This window comes from Cavia porcellus, unplaced genomic scaffold, assembly GCF_034190915.1.
Source record: "Cavia porcellus strain 051 isolate PalLab524CR breed Dunkin Hartley unplaced genomic scaffold, mCavPor4.1 scaffold_27, whole genome shotgun sequence".
NCBI classification, from domain to species: Eukaryota; Metazoa; Chordata; class Mammalia; order Rodentia; family Caviidae; genus Cavia; species Cavia porcellus.
The window spans coordinates 11,472,201-11,491,431 of record NW_026947510.1 but is presented as its reverse complement, the minus strand read 5'-3'; the positions used below and the strand labels follow the sequence as shown (position 1 = coordinate 11,491,431).

At 37.6% G+C, this 19,231-nt stretch overlaps 1 protein-coding gene and 1 long non-coding RNA gene across 7 annotated transcripts in view; one reads left to right on the top strand and one right to left on the bottom strand.

Moving 5' to 3' along the window:
* The window catches only part of Cacnb2 (calcium voltage-gated channel auxiliary subunit beta 2), a 342,332-nt gene that overhangs the window by 177,493 nt on the left and 145,608 nt on the right, over window positions 1–19,231 (bottom strand). The gene's annotated exons all lie outside the window — the stretch shown is intronic.
* Window positions 7,321–8,563, top strand: LOC134473489 (uncharacterized). Its single transcript, XR_010043735.1, has 2 exons — window positions 7,321–7,450; window positions 7,956–8,563. It is a non-coding gene; the product is annotated as an uncharacterized LOC134473489 (long non-coding RNA).

The window sequence follows — 19,231 nt, the reverse complement described above, 5'->3', positions numbered from 1 at the left end:
ATTATGTAAAATAACAACCCTAGTTATGCTCCTTCCATCTTGTTTTGAAGGCTATATTGTTAATGTTTTGGGCTCTTTGCTACTGTTATTTGTCTTTTTTGTTTAGTGTTTTCCTAGTAATTTGTTTAGTTTTGTTTTACCCTCTAATACAGAAAGGATAGGAATATATATAGAAACTTATACATGCATAGAATTTTTCCTAAACAGTTTATAAGAATCAATTATATAATGCATGTGAAATGAACAGCTGCTTTGAAGAAAAAGAGGCCTTACGTTACCCATTGCTGATTCCATATTTCATGCTGTGAAATCTAGTAGTGCCATTACTCTTTACTCAGAGTGATTTTAGTCTGTTTGGTATTATTTAATTTCAACATACATGAAGGTATTGACAGCTGTTTTGAAGAGAACAAGAGACATTATGGCAGTCCTTGTTGATTTCTCTATCTTCTGGTTTTGAAGGCCTATAATGCCTTCATTACTCAGTTCTGATCAGTTTAATACTATTTTGTTTTGTATGGATTCATTGCGTGTGAAGATATGGACAACTATTTAGAAGAAAACAAGAGACATTATGGTAGCCAATGATGATCTCCTGTTGTCTTGTTTTGAAATTTGTGTCATTTACATTGTTTTTTTCTGATTGGCTTTGTTCTGTTTTGTTGTTTAGCTTTACCCTCTTTAAAATTAAAAGTTGCTGATGGAGATGTAGACAAAAGGGAATTCTTATATACTGTTGATTGGAATATAGTTTATCATGGTAATTATGGAAAACAATATGGATTTTCCTAAAAAATAATAAAAATAAAAGTACCATATGATCTAGTAATTGTTATTGATATATATCCAAAGGAAATGAAATTATTACATCAAAGAAATCTGTTTATCGCAACACTATTCAAAACAGCCAAGATATGAGCTCAATCAAGGGAACTACTGATAGATGAATGGATAAAGAAAATGTGGTCTATATATACAATGAAATATTGTCACAAAAAGAAAACGCTGTCATTTGTGCCAGTATGGATGAACTACAGAACATTACGTTCTGTGAAATAAGCCAGGCATTGAAAGACAAATACTGTATGTTTTTAATTATTTATGGAAACTAAAAAAGTTGATCTCATGGAAGTAGAGGGTAGAGTCATGGTCACCTAGAGGATAGCAAGTGTAGAAAGAAGTTTGGTAACAGGTAGCAACATACAGTTAGATAGGAGGGATCAGTGTTTTTTTTTTTAAAGAATAGTATGGTACTTATAATCTATGACATTTTATGATATAGTTAAAAATAATTAGATGACATTCGAAGTTTCCTAGGACTTACAAATGATTTGAAGAAATGGAAATCACCCAGATTTTACCATTGTACATTGTGTACAAGCATCAAATTTGTTGTACTGTACTGTAGAAGTACACGGAAAATGTATCCATACGAAGAAGTTTATTACTCTAAATGACTTAGCTGTGATCAATAAAACAAAAGACAAAGAATGTATTCCTTTAATGTTTTGACAATTTACCATTTAGTCTCGATAATATAGTCAGTATGATATAAAAGATTAAAATAACACTAATAGCTATCTACTAATAGCTGTCTATATCAAATCATGTAGTTAATGTCTTAGTTATTTTTCTCACTGCTGAGATAAAATACCTGACACATAGAAGTTAAAAGAGGAAAGGCTTAACTTGGCTCACAGTTTGTAGAGGTTTCAGTCCACAGTTGGCTGACTCCAAAGCAGAGGAGAAACAGTCCATGGCGAGGCAGGCAACAGGCAGGGAGCAACCCTCCCTTTCTCTTTTGTCCCATCCAGATTACAAGCCTTTTGGATGATGCCATCCATACCTTGGGTGGGGCTTCTCATTACCCACACCAATTAGTAGACTAATCCAATACCACATACCCTTACTTACCTTAGACTTAATCACTTCCAAAAAGCCTCATTTATGATTGCATGAGGCTTTATTGGGGGGACATCTAGATAAAAGCCATATCAGTTATCTATGCAAGTGTCATTTAGTATCTGTAGTGTTTCTAAACCACTTACTGTATCTCATTCAAGGTAACTTTTTGAAATTATGAGAATGTGGAATGTTTTTGTAGGTCAAAACACTGTTATGCATATTTATAAGTAAACACAGCAAGCAAGCAAACAAAACTATTTGGATCGAATTGCCAAAAACCTCAATAATAAACACTAACCATAGCATATCTATCTGCTCGCCGCCTGCTTACTGTAAGCCATGAGATTTCACCTATGAAGGGTGATTCATATTTTTTTCCTTAGTGTCATTCAGCTCATTTAACTATTCTCACCATTAGCTATGATCTCTTGGAAATCAGCATTAATGCTTTCTGATTTTCAAGATATCTGTTTAAGGGACTTTCACGTCTTAGAAAAATTGCTTAACATTGGCAATCCATAACTTATAAAAAATTCAAGAAAATGAGACAGAGAGAAAAAGGTAACTCAGCAGCAAGAGGAGGCAATGCTTTCCAGTGATTGCCACAGACCTCAACCAGAAAGGTGACGCATGCAACACAGCACCTTCTGTATTGCCAAGGTGCATACTCCTAGGAGGTAGTGGAAGAAATTAATTAAATCATCACGTACTACAGCACTCTTGAATGCATACAAAAAGCCAAAAGGTGTGCCCAGACAATCTTCCAAAGCCCGAATACACCAGTGCATTTATATTCCCAACTGCTGTAGTTAATGAGGGCAACAGGTTAGGGTGAGGCCAAGTGTCCTGCAAGTACATCCAGCTCACTGCCAGCTTCTTAGCACACGTGGAGCAGAGCTCCCCTGCTTTGTCTTCTCATGCTTTCTCAATTCCTTCTGCTTCTCAGAGTCTCATTTTCCTCCTGGCTTGCCCTTTGGAAAAAACCCCGTCAGTCTGTGGTATGTAGAGTAAAGAGTGTACTAGTGGTCTCCTTAGAGGAAAAATGTAAGCTGTTTCCCCTCAGTACTGTCGACAGTAATTCTAACCACAAGTCAAGTAAATTAAGTTAGACAACGATTTTTTGAAAACTCTTACTTTCTTGAATATGGTCACTCTACTTGTAATGAAATGATTTATGAGAGCATTTCACCATTTGCTAAGTATTGATCAAAGGTGTTTGACATGTAAATGAAAATCAACTGCACTCTATTTACAAACAACTACCAATGTGGATGTATACTACATCATTTTCTCAGCCCCTAAATAAGAAAGGCCAACAGTGAATGGCATTCTAATGATTTTCTCTTCTTGTGATTTCTATACATTGATTCATTTGACCTAAAAATAACACTCTGGGATACATACATACATTCTACAAATGAGGAAACAGTGGTGTGAGAAGTCAAAGAACACGTCCAAAGTCTCACTAAGCAGCAGGGCTTGGACTCTGTCTCAGCAGGCTGGACCTAGGCTTTGTGCTTTTAGACATTACGTTCTATTGCCTGTCATAATCACGTTCCTTTCTGGTCCAAGGACTTAATTATAAAGTATGTTTTATGTGGTACATTCATTTCCCCCACTAGCCTTCTATTCTGACTATACTGAGCCCCACCAAGCCTCTCCAGAGTCTTTGGACTTGCTTCTCCCTGGAACACTCTGTACCTTGGATCATTATGTAGCCATCCCTTGTCACTTAGGTCTCAGTTCATTTAGGTTCAGACTTTGGTCTGTTGGAAAACACCTTAGCCTTCTTAATTTGTTGCTTCATCTGGTTTCCTTACCTACTGTCTTTCACAGTTAAAACAGATTCTTTAAAAGTCCAAAGACTCTCATCTGCCTTATTTGTGGTCAATTTCCCAGTATTTGGAGCAACACCTAGGCCAGAGCAGAACTCAGTACTTGCTGAATGAATGAATGACAGTAGGAAGTTGAAGGTTTTTGCCCTAGTTTAAATTATTGGCGGTGGTCTAACAGGGAGGAAAGCCAAAGCAAAAACAACACTTATCCTGATGACCATTGCAATTACTATTTCCTTTCCCAAGCAGGAAAAGAATTCCAATCAGTTCCTTGTGTTTCATCAATGCCTGCCCAAGTGCTGCTTCTGATTAGAGGTCACACACACCTCAGCCTCTTCTGCTTCCATCAGAGGAAAAATGCCCAACCCCATGAGTGGTGTGCTCTTCTCCTCTAAAGGCCACTTTTTCTTTTCTTTTGCTTCTTTATTGCACCAAAAACCCCTAACATTTGGTGCCTTATGACTTGGACTGGCAGAGTTTGTGAGCTCCTGAGCGTCAGCCCAGTTTGAGCTCCCCTGCCTACAAGCCACCTTTCCTTCCTCTAGGACCTGCCTATTGGCCATTGCTAGCCTACAGCCAACACTGATCCACCTCATTTGTCACAGATGAGCCATCTTTCTGTCTGGGGTTTTCTGTCTCGGTTTCTCAGTCTATAACAGCTCTCATGCTTCTTGGGCAGGACTGCATCCCAAGACAGAGCTGTTATCCTTTTGTTTCTAGGTTCCCCTCTCCCCACTCTTGGCAATGGCAGATGAGAATGTCACACTCTCAAAACAGGTGACTACTTCTTTTGGTAAGTGTAACCCGCGACAACTCTCATGTTCCTTGGGCCGGGCTACAGCTCTTGTCTCAAGGCAGAGCTGTTCTCGTGGCTCACCTCTAATTCAGTCACTATGGGGAATACTATTTCCTGTCCCCACAAAAACATACCTCTGGGGTGCTTGTTTGTACCCTTGGTGCTCTTGGCCTCAGGAAAGCCATGAAACAAAAATCCTTCAAGATTTATGTCACTTTTGTCACAGCAACGGCAAGTGGTTAGGAATCCCTTATGTCCAGGTCTTTTTCACTCTGGGGATGTGCCCCTCTTTTATTTAGTCACATACAGTGTGGTTCAAGTCTTTCTGGTTTACTCTACTCCATCAGGATCTCTCCCTCCCTCCCCACCAGATCCCTTAGATGATGTGCCTCCTGTTTTTACTCCTCCTGCCCCATATCCCCAAGCCCAAATCCCTCGGCCTTCCCAACCAGAGGTTTCTGAGCCCCTGCTTCATCCTCTTCCCTTTCCTCACCCCCACTGGCCTCTAAATCTTTCCTTGCTTCCTGTCCCCATTCCCAGACTCAACCTGAACTATCCCCTCAACCTGAGGCATCTATCACGTTGGAGAGCTCATCTTTTTTTTTTTCCCTCTGCTCCTGTGTTGCCATTCTCCCCGCTGGCTCACCATACTTGGTCTCGCATGTTTCAACCACCTATCAAACCACATGGCATTTCAACACCATCTTGCGATCTCTTACAACATGGTCCTCAGCAGGCATCTTGCTGCAGTTCACATGGAGGACTGGCCATCTTGTTGTAGGTCACATGATGGCCAGTTGCCATCTTGTGCTCCCTCACCATGTAACAGCAGCAGCCATCTTGTTGTGGGTCTCATGGTAACCAATTGCAATTTGTGCTTCCCTGTCACAGGATGACAAGCAGTCATCTTATGGACGATCACCTTGTAACTGCCCACAGACACCTTCTGGGCAGTTGGCTGCTCAGTAGCCATCTATACTCCCTACTTCACAGCCTTCTCAGCCTCAATCTCTATTTCTTCTTTGGGAACAGGCTGTCCTGAGGGACTAGTTCATATTCATGTTCCTTTGTCCCTTGCCAACCTATCTCAGGTTAACTATAAATTAGGTTCCTTTTTTGTTGACCCACAAACTTATATTAGAGAATTAAATTTGTAACTATTATGATTTACATTTCAAGGATAGCTATCTGATTCTGAACACCACCTTCAGCTCATAAGAGCAGGTTCAATTATGATAAATAGCTAAAAAAAAAAAAGCCAATCATGGACATCAAACAAATACTACTAAAAATGACCCTGTGTCTGCTGTTCTTAATTCAAGAGATCTCTGTTTACTGACCTACAAAAAGGATCTCAATAGTCTATTTATAGTTACAAATTTAAAATCTATAAAAGTTATTATAATTCAAATTGGCCAAATATACTTGAGTGCACTATGATTGTGTAAGGTATTTGTCTGTTAAAGTATATGTTTCTATGTCCAGTCTATACAGATCATCGATATATATTTCTCTGTCATATCCATAAACAGCTGTTCTTTTTATTTGAGCTCAATGATCTTTTCTTTTTTCTTTTGAATTTTCAAATTATTTAATCAAGGTTTATTTGCATTATAGATTTAAAAGTCATGCTTCCAATGGGTTTTCCAGCTGGTCAAAAATTGGTTACATTGTTGTTTATTATTGACTTGGGTATCTCATTGTTTAAAAATTAATGGGCTACATGTTATATAGCCCATTAATTGATTGAGCTTTTCATAAGTTATTAAAAATTACTAAGATAATTAAACAAAATCCATTAGGGTTAAGATTGTTAGACAAAACCAGAACTGAAGAATAAACAAACATCTGCCTGATAACATTTTTAACCAGTTTTTATTCATTAATCAGAGGCCCCAATAATTCCCATAGCCTTATGGGAGACACCCCAACTAAAAATATATTAAGGTTTTGATTTAAAAATACTAATACAAAAGCTTCATATGCTAAGGCAATTCAGTATTGCTAATCTTATGGTATATTAAATATACTTATGCCTTCAAGTATACAAATCTTCTAAAATATATGATAACAAACATGTTCTTTCAGATCCAGACATCTGCCTTTTTCTGATGCTCCATCCAGGAGATTCAAGTCAAACCAACATTAGTTCACCAATCAAATAATAATTTTTTAAACAAAAATTTATGAAATGCATATGCTACATATGTGCCACTAAGAGATACTTTAAAACATTTCTTCATTGATATCCTATTAATGAACAAGTTAAAACCTTCTTATGTCAAAAATGCAAATTCAAGTATGTTACAAAATGTCATGATTGTCATTCAACAATATTAGGCAACTTTTTGTGTAAAATATTCTTATTACCTCTTACTTTCTCAGTCTACCTTGACATTTGTGCAAAACTACAAAAACGTTAACCTTGACCTTCAAACCCCACAGGAAGACCTTCTTAATATGGCTTTTCATGTTTTCAACAGAGATAAAATTCAAAAGCAGAAAAAAAGACACAAAAAAAGAAATTTGCTAAATATCAGTCTGATCTTTTAGCAGTGGCACTTGGGGCTCTTAACACAGATAAACCAAAACAAGACAGAGCTGCCCAAGGCCCTCCCAGACCATGCTCCACGTGTGAAAAGGAAGGACACTGGGCAAGAGAGTGCCTCAATCCACCACTTCCTCGGGGTCCCTCTCCCCACTGCAATCTCAAGGGCCAGTGGAAGAGTGACTGTCCAAGCTGCCAGAGTAGGGTAAGCCATCCTTCAATTCCTTGCCCTCACAGGAGATCTCATCACCAGTGGATTCATTGCTGGCTGATCCACTTGGACTTGCTGCTGAAGACAACTGATGGGGCCCACAGCCCCCATTAAGGTATCTTTCACAGAGACCTAAGTCTCACTGGAGGACTCAGGTAAGACACTCTCTGTACTGTAGACACAGAGGCCAAATATAGTATTCTTTCTGAGTTTCCAGGCTATTATATTAAATCCTCAGTCACTAAAGTGGGTGTTGATGGCCAGCCTACACAGCCTCTTCAAACAGGGCCCATTCCATGCAGATTCCAAACTATCTTCTTCACTCAGAGCTTTCTAATAATACTAGTATGTTCCATATCCTTTTAGGGATGGATCTTCTCCAAAAGCTTAACTTCCTCTTTACTTTCTCCCTCCTCACAGCTTGCATCCTCCAGACACACCTCACAAAACTCATTTTAAAACTACACCAACCTTGGTTTCAACTCCCTGCTTCCCAAAGTCTCCCTCTTCTTGCTGACTACAACCAAATCCTCTCCTTTCTCCAACACTTGTTACAACAACATGCTGATCTCTGTCTTCTCCAGCCTTCTAATGGGACTAAACTAGATTCTCCCACATCCCCAGGAGACCTAATTTATCTTAACTCTTCTAACTCTACAGGACTGCAACCAAAGTGAAGTGGCCCCTACTTGGTCTTCCTCACAACTCTGATGGCGGTCAAGGTTGCTAGACTAACTGGTTCCATGTCACTCAGGCTAAGTAGATGTGAGTGTTCATCAATGATAAACTCCTTGTCTGAGTTAGAACACCTGGTACCAGCTTCTACATGGGCATCAACTGTCATCTCGTTGGCTTTCCTGATCCCCAACACAGTGCCCCTGCCCAGCAGGAATCAGAGAGACTCAGCACACTCTCCTAACAACAGAAAGACTGGAATGAAAGGTATCTGCTGTAGTATAAATTACTGGACATTTTTGGCAGTGGTCTAACATGATGGAAGGCCAAAGCAAAAAACAACACTTACCCGACAACCACTTCCTCCTCCTTCCCCATCAGCCCTGATCACAATTTCCTATTTCTTTTCCCATTTGGGAAGAGAATTCCCATCAGTCCCTCACATTTCATCACAGCCCACCCAAGCACCACTTCTGGTCAGAGCTCACACACCCGTCAGTCCCCTCTGTTTCCAACAGAGGAAAAATGCCCAACCCTACTAGTGGTGTGCTGCTCTCCACGTCTGCAATAAAGACCACTTTTTGTTTTCTTTCTCTATTGTGCCAAAAAACCCTAACAGAAATCTTCAAGAAACAATTGGCTGTTTCTTATGGTCTAAAGCTAGGAAATGGTTTTTCCCCTAGCTTTAGGATGAAGGAAGAAGTCATTAGTTTAGCAATGAGGTCTTTGGAGATCTTTCAGAGAACTGTTGCCACCAAGCAGGTTGTGTGTGTGTGTGTGTGTGTGTGTGCGCGCGTGTGTGTGTGTGTGTTAGGGGGTGTATAGGGAAGCAAAAGCAAACAGCTGTGAGTTTAACAGCACATGGAAAATAAGAGTGTTTTTTCTTTAACTCTCCCAAAGTTGAAGAGGTTACAAAAGTAAGTAGCAACATTGTTCTTGCAATAGGAACTCACACCTCCTTTCTTCTCTGCTGTCCTGGAGGAGAGCAGAGGTAATCTGTTGGTGGAGGTAATTACAAAAAGAACAATGAATGAAGAAGTAAACTGTGAAGATTTGCGGGGGCCAGTGTCTTCACATTTTGCATGATAGGAGTAAGGGAAAGGACATATTGAAAGGGGGCTTTTTACTTATCCACATAGGATCCATATAAAGGTTAAGATCTGTTCCACTTGTCAACAAGGATTTTTAATTCTGAGATCATTGAAAATAATATTAACAAGGGCTTACTGAATTTCCCATTGATTTACTAGGCTTTACACTGTAAAGGTGGTCAAGAAGTTATTATAAGCCTGCTCCATCTGTCTATCCGTGTCCATCCATCCTACTTACCTGTGTACCAACCTACCTGCCTAGCTGTGTATTTTATGCAGTGCTGGTGACTGAGCTCAGGGCCTTGTGCAAGCTAGACAAATGATCTACCACTGGGCTGCACACTCTCAGCCCCAGCTCGTATTTAGATTAGAACTGCATAAATAAATAAATGGAGACTGGTATAGCAAAGAAATTGAATTAAAATATTTGGGAAATTGGTGTTTCAAGTACTATTAATGTTCTCCAAAGTTCATATATAACTGAACAAATATCAGTATGTGTCCCTGGCCCTCCTAAAGGCTGCAATTTGGGAATGTTGAAAGGTTGTTGTCAAATACAACCAGTACTAAAAGTTAAAACTATGAACTTAGAAATTAAATATACTAAAACCAAACAGAGTGAATATTCAGAACTTACAATTTTTGTTTTACTACATTTTGCTGTTTTCCATATCCCTGAGGTTATTTATATCTATTGTATCTGCACATTGGAAGTGTTATATAATGGTGTGTTCATGAGCGTTTATTTCCAGCTCTGCATTCACTGAACACACATAATAGTTTGAAATTGGTCCAGGTTGAAGAATTTATACCCTAGAAATTGGCAATTGCTACAAACCAGAATTTAACTTATTTTATAAATACTTGAATATTAAACATTTAGCACTATATGCAGTGACCTATCTATTAACTAGAAACTATATGCATATCTTTAACTTGTTAGTTTGATTAGTATGGGAATTTCCAAGAGCTAGAGTCTTTTTTTTAAAAGTTAGAAAAATAAAAAAGAAAACAATTAGAGCCACATGTGGTGGCACTTGCCCATAATGCCAGCACTCAGAAGGCTGAGGCAGGAGGACTGCCATGAGTTCAAGGGCTGCATGGTTACAGAGTGATTGCAAGGCCTACGTGAACTACACAGTGTGACCCTGGGTGGAAAAGCTGAAAACAAAACAAAACAAAAACAAAATTAGAATTCTATTTGTCTTTCCCATTAGTTTTTATCAGTTTTTGGTATTTGTGACTTTTAATCTTTTGGTACAAACTTTAAGCAGTTTTCAAGATGAAGTAAAATTCTTTTGTTGGGCTGGTATTACTATTCACTGTAACTGCATTAGTAAAATCTTCCACTGGAACTTGGGCACCTTTTTATAATAATCTTGTTGTAGATATTACAGAAGATACTGGAAGGTTTTTGTGTACTCAGGAGTAGGAATAGAGACTGCTTGGCAGGTAACTGAAGGTTATGGAAATACGCAGGTTTGGTTACTTTGGAGTGGCTCATTCCCCCCCCTACAAACATGGAAAAATATCTATGGAATTACAGTTGTTTAAATGTATTTCCATGTGTCTGCAAATCACTTTTTAGACTTGAATAAAGAGGAGAAAGAACAGGGAAGAGGGGAGAAGGGCAAAGAGATAGGATGAAAGAGTGGACAAGGAAACTGATATTTAGTGGTGTAACAAATAAAAAAATACACTGTTTTGAGAATTTAGTCACAAATAGCCCAGTTTTCATTCCCATGTGTGAACATAGTCAAGCATTTTTTAAGTACTTCTCCAAAATGAACAACTTAATTAATATCCAAGTTTGCTAATAAAATGTTCCTTAGGATTACTTTTTTGATAGATTGACCCATTAAATAGTTTTTTCTCCCAACTGCCAATCAGTGGTACTTTGTTTTACAATAACTCTCTTTTTTAAAAAGCTACTAACTATAATATTGAGTTTATAATATAAAAATTTAGTTTATCTGTGATATAATCCATTTATATTTATGTTTAATCTTTTATTCACTCTATGATTGATGTTTATTGATTATAAAAAGCCAAAGCACCTCCCTAGCATGTAAGAAGCCCTGGGTTTGCTCCCTGACATTGCAAAAAAAAAAAAAAAAAAATCCAATAATGCTCTAGGATAAATGTAAAATCACTTGGCATTTTACACTGCCAGTTAAAATATTTATTGATTTCCAAAAGCCTCTAGTTAATTGATTCCTTTAATCAAAAGCCATTTCAATGGAATGGAATTAAATTTATCAGAAATAGATGACCTGCAGGCCATCATTTTTATAGTAACCACAAGCAGCTCTTTGGACGTGATTAACTAGAAGAGCGTCATGTTTTGCATTAGTGTGGGAAAAATACCACTTTCCTCAGGGGAATACATCTGCAATTCTCTTTGCCAGCAGTGAGTCTAAGAAACGAAGGTCAGCAGGGGTGATACCTGATGCATTTTGCAGAAAACTTTCCCTCAGTAGTTGATTATAATTTTTTTTTTGTCTTTTTCCTTTTTATCAGTACCGGGGATTGAACTCACGACTGCCTGCTTTACAAGGCAGATGCTTATGCCACTGAGCTAAATCCCCAGCCCCCAGTTGATTATAAATTTAAATAAAGTTTTCAATTCAATCTCAGTCTCTCATCTTGAGGCCCTAAGTTTGGGAAGAAGGGGCAACGCTGATCCAACTCATTCTATGTTTAGGGCAAAGACAGAATGCTCCAAAGATAGAAATTCAATTCAGAGAAGCAAACAGAAAATACTTTTTAAAAATACATACAAATGTACTCTCCTTAGAAGATATTTGGGGTGGACTGGAGACATTTTAGGTCATCACAACTAGAGAAAATATACTACTTTTTCTTTCTTTCTTTTTTTTTTTACGTACTGGGGCATGAACCAGGGTATTCACACTGAGCTGCAGCCCTAACTTTTTTTTTATTTTTAATTTTAGACAGGATTTTGCTAAGTCAGTAAGTAACGCAGGCTGGACTTGAACTTGTAATCTTTCTGACTCAGCCTCCCAGAGTGCTGAGTTTACAGACATGCATGTACCACCACACTTGGCAGTACTGTTACTTAAGGAAAAGGAACCAGGGATGCTGCTAAACATCCTACAATTTGCAAGACGGCCCCTCTGTAACAAAAATTATCCAGCCCAGAATGTCAGCATTACAGAGCTTGAGAATCTGCCATAAACGTAAACTATTACTACAATATTAGATTAATAAAATATTGCTCAAAATAAAGGTGAGTATACTGGATATATTTAATACTAATCATCTAAACGCATGTTTCTTTTTTATCTATGAGTAATTTTTGAGGATTCTTTACCTAATGCAGCCATGGTAAACAATACCAGTCATCAAGTTCTTTGGATGCTAAGATGACAATATGTAATCTATTAACTAGTGATTTCTTACTGTATATTTTTTTCTTGAAATTCTGTATTACTTGTACCCTTTTACTGCTTTGTTTTGTTTTTGTTTTTCTCTTAAAAAAAAGTTCTTTGGGTGTGCTAGGCACTGCAGTACGTGCATTTTGCTTGCATTATCTGATTCAAATTCATTACAACACAGGACGCTCCAATTATTCTTAGTGATTTTTTTATTGTATCAAGTATCCTCTAGAGGTCAGTACTCACTTGCTCTTGACTCTCAGTAATTGGCAGTAGGATGACCTTGAATGTTGTGACAAAACAGTCATTGTCCTGAGAGGCCCTAGAACTCAGTGGGATATCATTTTAATATCCTCCAAGGATTTCTAGAGTACTGACAAATATTTGAGACATAAAAAGGGGTGGGATTTATCAAAAATGTTTTAATGGAAAAGGCACACACAAGTCTGAAAAGCTGGGGGAAAAAGACACAGTCCAAATCCATGTAGTACAAACTTTGTCTTTCTTTCCCTCCAGCACTGGGCAGTGAACCTGGGTCTCATGCGTGGTAGGCAGGCATTCTACCACTGAGCTACACTCTCAGCCCCTTGGGTGCAAGGCAAGAAGGCAAGTCAGGGATGTACACGATGTGGGATGTAACAACTTTTCCTCAGCCCATCCCACCAAACACGTATGAATGACGGATGATGTGGTAACCTTAAGCAATACTGATAAAATAATTTTCAGAGAAATACGCATTTCCAGTCATACATAGTTGCTGATAACATTCATTTAATATCTGGCCATTATTTCTGGTTGTTAGGTAATCTTAACCAGCTGAGACAAGAGGATATGAATTATTCCTTTGCAGTAATCTGAGAACAAAATTAGAATTACAAACAAAATATTTCAATGACTAACCAAATAAAATACTTTCCTGTAAAGGAGCTTGTTTATATTTCATACCTTTTTAATGCTTAAAATAATTAAGACCAATAAAAATGTGTCAGCCTTGTAATTCTAATTTCAAACCTGTAAATGAGTAATTGGTGTACATTTGGGATCTTTAAGTAAAAACTTATTAAGTTTATTTACACTCTGGAACATTTAGAAAATCATTAGTTTCAACACACTTATGATTTTAATTTTCCTTTATTTTATAAGGTTTATTTACTTGGGAGCCTGGAGGTGTAGCTCAGTGGTGGAACTCTTGCCTAACGTGTGTGAGCACATGGGTTTGACCCCAAGAAACCAAAGACAAATTACATAGTTGAAGTTTGTCAGTTGGACAACTTACATGCTTCAAAAAACCAAAAAGTATTAAATATATAAATGTATTTTAAAAGGTGTTGGAGCTGAAAGGAACATAGCACCATAAGGTAAATCCTGACATCCTGACATCAAGAAAGGTCAGGTCAACCCAGGAGTGAATTAAATGAAAAGACTTTAACCTGGAGAGCCACAGCCTTGAGCGCTTGTGAGGTTCCTGTGGAGTTCCCTGGTTACCCACCCTATGGAGAAGTCTGACAGATAGCAACTCACATCCGTCTATGCAGAACCACTATGCAGAACCACAGCCTAGAGACAACACCGATCCAAACCTTCCCAAGGAGCCTGGGCTACCTGCCCATCTGTACGTGTGACTGGACTAATAATTTGCTCAAACCAGATAGAAAATTAAGGAAAATTTTCCTTAATTTGGAAAATTAAGGAAAAAAAAGTCTAAAAAGATCCAAAATAAACATGCAAAAACTAGCCTTAAAAAAACAGAAATAGAGAGGGAATATAAACAAGATCCAAATTGCTATCTTCAGAGAGTATCAAGAGATTTATTGCATTTATAACACAAAAACAAGAAGCTCTAAAAAAGTCCCAATGAGGCAGTAAGTATGTCCTTGAGCATTAAGGTATTCTTGCCAACATAAAAGTGCAATAGCCATGATAATTAATAGAATGCTTGTATTTGAGACCATTTGAAGAGGAAAGGTATGTAAAACCAAACAAAGAATGACAGAAAAAATATAAGTGGTTAAAAAACATGGATATCTTCAGGCTTCCAATGTTTACCTCTAAGAAAATGGGCAAAATACAAAAATCAAAGATGCATTTAGATTTAAAATCCTACTCAATGGTAAACAGGATGATTATGAAAAAGACTCATACCTAAGCTTAGCTTAATAAAAATGTGAAATTCAGGAATAAAGAGAAAATACGAAAAGAAACTTGAAAAACAAAGGAACAAATTATCTACAAGAGAAAACTGCATGACTGTAGAAAGATTTGAGGGAAAAGACATTTTGAAATAGAGCTTTACAGCAAAATAAATTATAAAGTATGATATCAGTACTACAAAAATTTGTTAAAGTTCAAGAACTCAAGAAGTTTACTAAACATACATCAAAAAATACATATATATTTCTAAAGGTTTTCCCCCAAAACATAAGAAGAATCCAAAGGCGAAGACTTCATGAAATGTTGAAAACATTATTAGTGAAGAAAGAGAAAAAGAAGGAACTTTAAAGAAACAAGAGGATCCCTGGCTGGAGAGATTTTCCAAGTGTCAGTTTTTAATAATATCAGAGTACATTTCCTTCTCTAAGGAACTGGGACACAAGTCATATTTTCAGAATCAAAATATTATAAATGTGGTTGATTAGCTTTTAAATTAAACAAAGAATAATACAGAATGAAGCTAAAGGCTTATTTAACTCCAGTTTCAGAACAGAATATAAATGATATAAATATCTCTCAGAAACTGGAGGTTATAAGTGGGCGGTACTGTGTTTCAAATTTCTCATCTTTCAAAATATATCAAGTTAGTACATTTCTAAATAATGAATAAAGTACAGCATTTAAATCTATACTGGCAACCACCACATAAAGTATGATTTATAAAGTTTATTTTTCATCTAGCACTGGTGATTGAACTCAGGGCCTTCTCCTTGAGCTACATATTCAACCATTTATTATTTTTATTTTGAAACAGGCTTTTGCTGAGTTGCTAAGTTGCTCAGACTGGGCTCAAACTTGCAGTCCTCCTGCTCAAGTATAAACCTTTTTACAGTGGCTTTTCTTTAGGGACATATTTGTAGAACAGACTGGAAGAGTAGAGGAGGCATTATTCTTTTTTATATCCTTTCATTCGACTTGAACTTTTTTTGGGGGGGGGTCATATGCATTTATCTACGCCGTAAAAAAAATATAGTGAAAGAACAAAAACTGTTAAGAGACAAGTAAAAATATCCAGGAATGCATTATTGAAAAAATAGCCTGCCCAATTTATGTATCTAATTTAAAGACTGAATTTTTCCTATTGCATGATGTCTTCGGCTTACTAACAAAAGACATCGACATTTTATCATCACAGTAGTCTTCATTTCTGAGAGTATAAAACATGCTGACTAACTACAAAATCCAACCTTAATTGGCAAGTTGTAGAATTTCAAAGACAAAGTTTTAAAACACATTTCTGAACATACCATACAAGAGAAAAAATGCAGCACTATTCACGTTGAAAATAACTAATTAAAAATAAAATTTAGAAGCTGAATAACAAACAGGTTTAGCATTAGCAGCAGCATTGCTGCCATTCTGAAAGATGAGAAAGATTTGATGCTCATGCATCAAATCCCTGCTCCGTGGGACAAGCGCCCATGCTCTGACCAAGTGCTCCCTGAGCAAGACAGGCTTTCTCTGTCCTTAGAAAAACATGTCCGACCGCCCTGACTTTCAGCCAGTTCATTTTCCTTGACACTTCTCACTTCATTCATTTGTTATTCTAATTTGTTTATTCACATGATCCACTTATTTTGTTATTTCCCTTTTCCCACCTCAGTAGAATGGAGAGTGCTTCTGATGAACAAAAGACTTTTTTGCATAGATGTCCCAGAACACGTGGTGATACTCAATAGTTATCAGCTGGATATTTAAAAAACTCCTAATAATATTTCTTCTCATAACAGTAGGTCTCAGAAATATCTTCATGTTTCCTATTTCACACTGGCAAACCTAATGTCAAATTTAAAATGATTTTCCTATCTCCATTCTAACTTTCTAATCAATATTCCTTTTGTTACATGCATGTTTTGAAGCTCACTCTCCGTGGACTGTTTATCAGGACACCCATACTGAAGGAAATGGAGATGCCCAGGGTCCAGCACAAGCCACATCTTATGGGTCTACCATGTCTGTGGCCTTGGGTGATAGGATGGATGGGCCACACCAAATGGTTTGGCCTGTCCAATGGCAACATCTACTTTCCAGTTACATGGAGGCTTCAAAATAAAAGTTCATGGCAGTTCACTCCTTATGCAACTAGTGGGGCCGTTTTCAGTCTATCTTCTCTTCCGGTTTGTGATTTTTTCCTACTTCTGCCCTGTTATCAATCCAGAGCTTCTCTCACTTCCAGGTTTACACACATAAAGCAAAACAGATCGACTCCAGAAAGTTAGCACTCAGGATTTTATGATTTTTGAAATGTACCACAAAACCCTTCTCTTTTACTCAAATACTAAAAGTGCTCATCTTAGTGAAAAAAGGGATGATAATGAAAAAAGACAATCAAATCCCTTACAAGGAATAAAGTTTTTTAAGAAATTGCGGCAATGTTTCAAACCTTGAACAGAATCAGAGTAAGTCTATATGCAAGTAAGACTCTGATTTATGATTGCATTTTTGAAAGTATTTCAGTTTCTGACTGACACTGGCACAATACGTATCAGTGAATGGATGACATTTTATACAAAAGGGACAACTTATTCACCCCAGAAAGATGTTAAGTCATACCCTTGACTCATTTTTCCAAGAGCCAAAGGTGTCAAGCATACCTTACAGCTTCCATAACTTTGCTGGCTCCCAAACTTGGCACACGTAAGGTTGTTTTTGGCAGGTTGATGTGTATCCAACTTACTACTCACTATGGCCTCAACAGCCAGATTTCATGAAGTGTTGAAAGTGACCTTGTGATGAAGCTCAATGACAACCCAAGAAATCACCGTGAATGCACTCAAAGAGCTACAAGTACCAAACATACCTGGAGCTGGGGGTGTAGTATAGTGGCAGACTGCTTGCTTAGCATGCTTAAAGCTTGGGTTTGATTGCCAGCGCCACAAAAATAAACAAATAAAAAATATACCTACTGCCTTGCAATAATCTTCAAAAAAACATGAGAAACATAAAATGTTGACATATAAGAGGCTTAAACCATGTAAGTCTTCGATTATCTGACTGAAGTAGGGTAATACATACATCCCCGGTAGTAAAATTCATCTACGTGTTTGCTACTGCATAGTAGCAAGTGCTCCAGTTAACTGTATTTCTTTTATTATCATTGATTTGCATTGCATTTTTGTGATACTGGGGCTTTTCTACTGAGCTACATCCCTTATTTTAATTTTTTCTTTTGAAACAGGATCTCACTGAGTTACTAAACTGTCCAGGCTGAGCTTGAATTTCTGACCCTCCTGCCTCAGCCTCCCAGAATGCTAGGATTATAGCTGTGCACTTCAGGCCCAGCTGATTTGAAGATTTTTTAAAAATCTCTTATACTTTAATTGGAATATGTTTTTTGCTACAAATACCAGAATATATTCCCCTCAATTCCTTGAACAGTCTCACATCTTACATGGATGGCATCATATTACGTATGTCCCTTCCCATCCCCAATTCATCATGTATCCCAAAATTACTGGGCATGGCCACTCAGAGCCATCACTGTGCTGGGAAATAAACAATACACTGATGATGAGCCAAATGAACAAAATTCAGTCTTTATCTTCACGTTAGTAGGTGATGTGAGAAATTTCAGGTATTTTCTCGAGTTACTGTGAGATGCCGGAGAATTTCATTGCATATCATTTAATCCAAGTTCACTATGACTCAGTAACGCTTAGTTCCTGGTCCTCCTTCTCCCTTCCTTTCTTTTCTTTCTTATTCTTCTCTCTCCCTTTGTGTATTTGTTTTCTTCATTTTGCAATGATATCTTATCTCTATTCCAACAAGACTGATATGAATCCAAAATTCATGTCGTTAATTCCAAAAACTCTACGTATTCATCTGAGTGTTCTAATTTTCTTTAAATTCATTCAAACCGTAGACACCTGTATTTGGTCCTCTCCCAGGTCTTCTAGAAATCTGTACTGTGTATAGAAACATACCCATCTCTTCCTTCCTAATAACCGATGTCTTCTTAAGTGGGTAAACCCCTATTTCTTCCTTCCAGAAGCAGGCTATACTTAATTTCCACTTTCATCACCCATTTGCTGCTTATAAGTGTTAGACTTTCCCCAGGCCCTAAACATTCTTTTCCAAGATCTCAACAAAATGCCTCCTACTGAAGTCAGTTTGGCACAGTGGGTACCCATTCTTGCCCTCCTGAAACCCTCTCTACCCTCGGTCACCAAATAGGACCTCGTTTCTTGCTCTATTTCCCTGGAATCTACTCACTTTTATTGTCAGTCTCTTACCATGTGAGGATTCCCTAGGAATCTTGCATCCACCTCTGCCCTAACAGAGATCACAATTAGCAGTCACGAACGGATTCTGGCTTCCTGATGAGTTCTGCTTCCTTGCAATGCTGAGTTTGCTAGTTTATAGTTAAGCCAACACGTTAACAGATTAGGAGATTTTACATAAAATCCGAACATACAGTGTGTTCTGAAAAGCATAATTTGTACCATATATAGGCTAAAAGTAAAAGAAAGTAGAATGTCAAATAGATATAAGTGGTTAATGGGACAAAACAATGACAAAAGACCAGCTTACTCTCTATGTAATAACCAAAAGTTATGCTTAC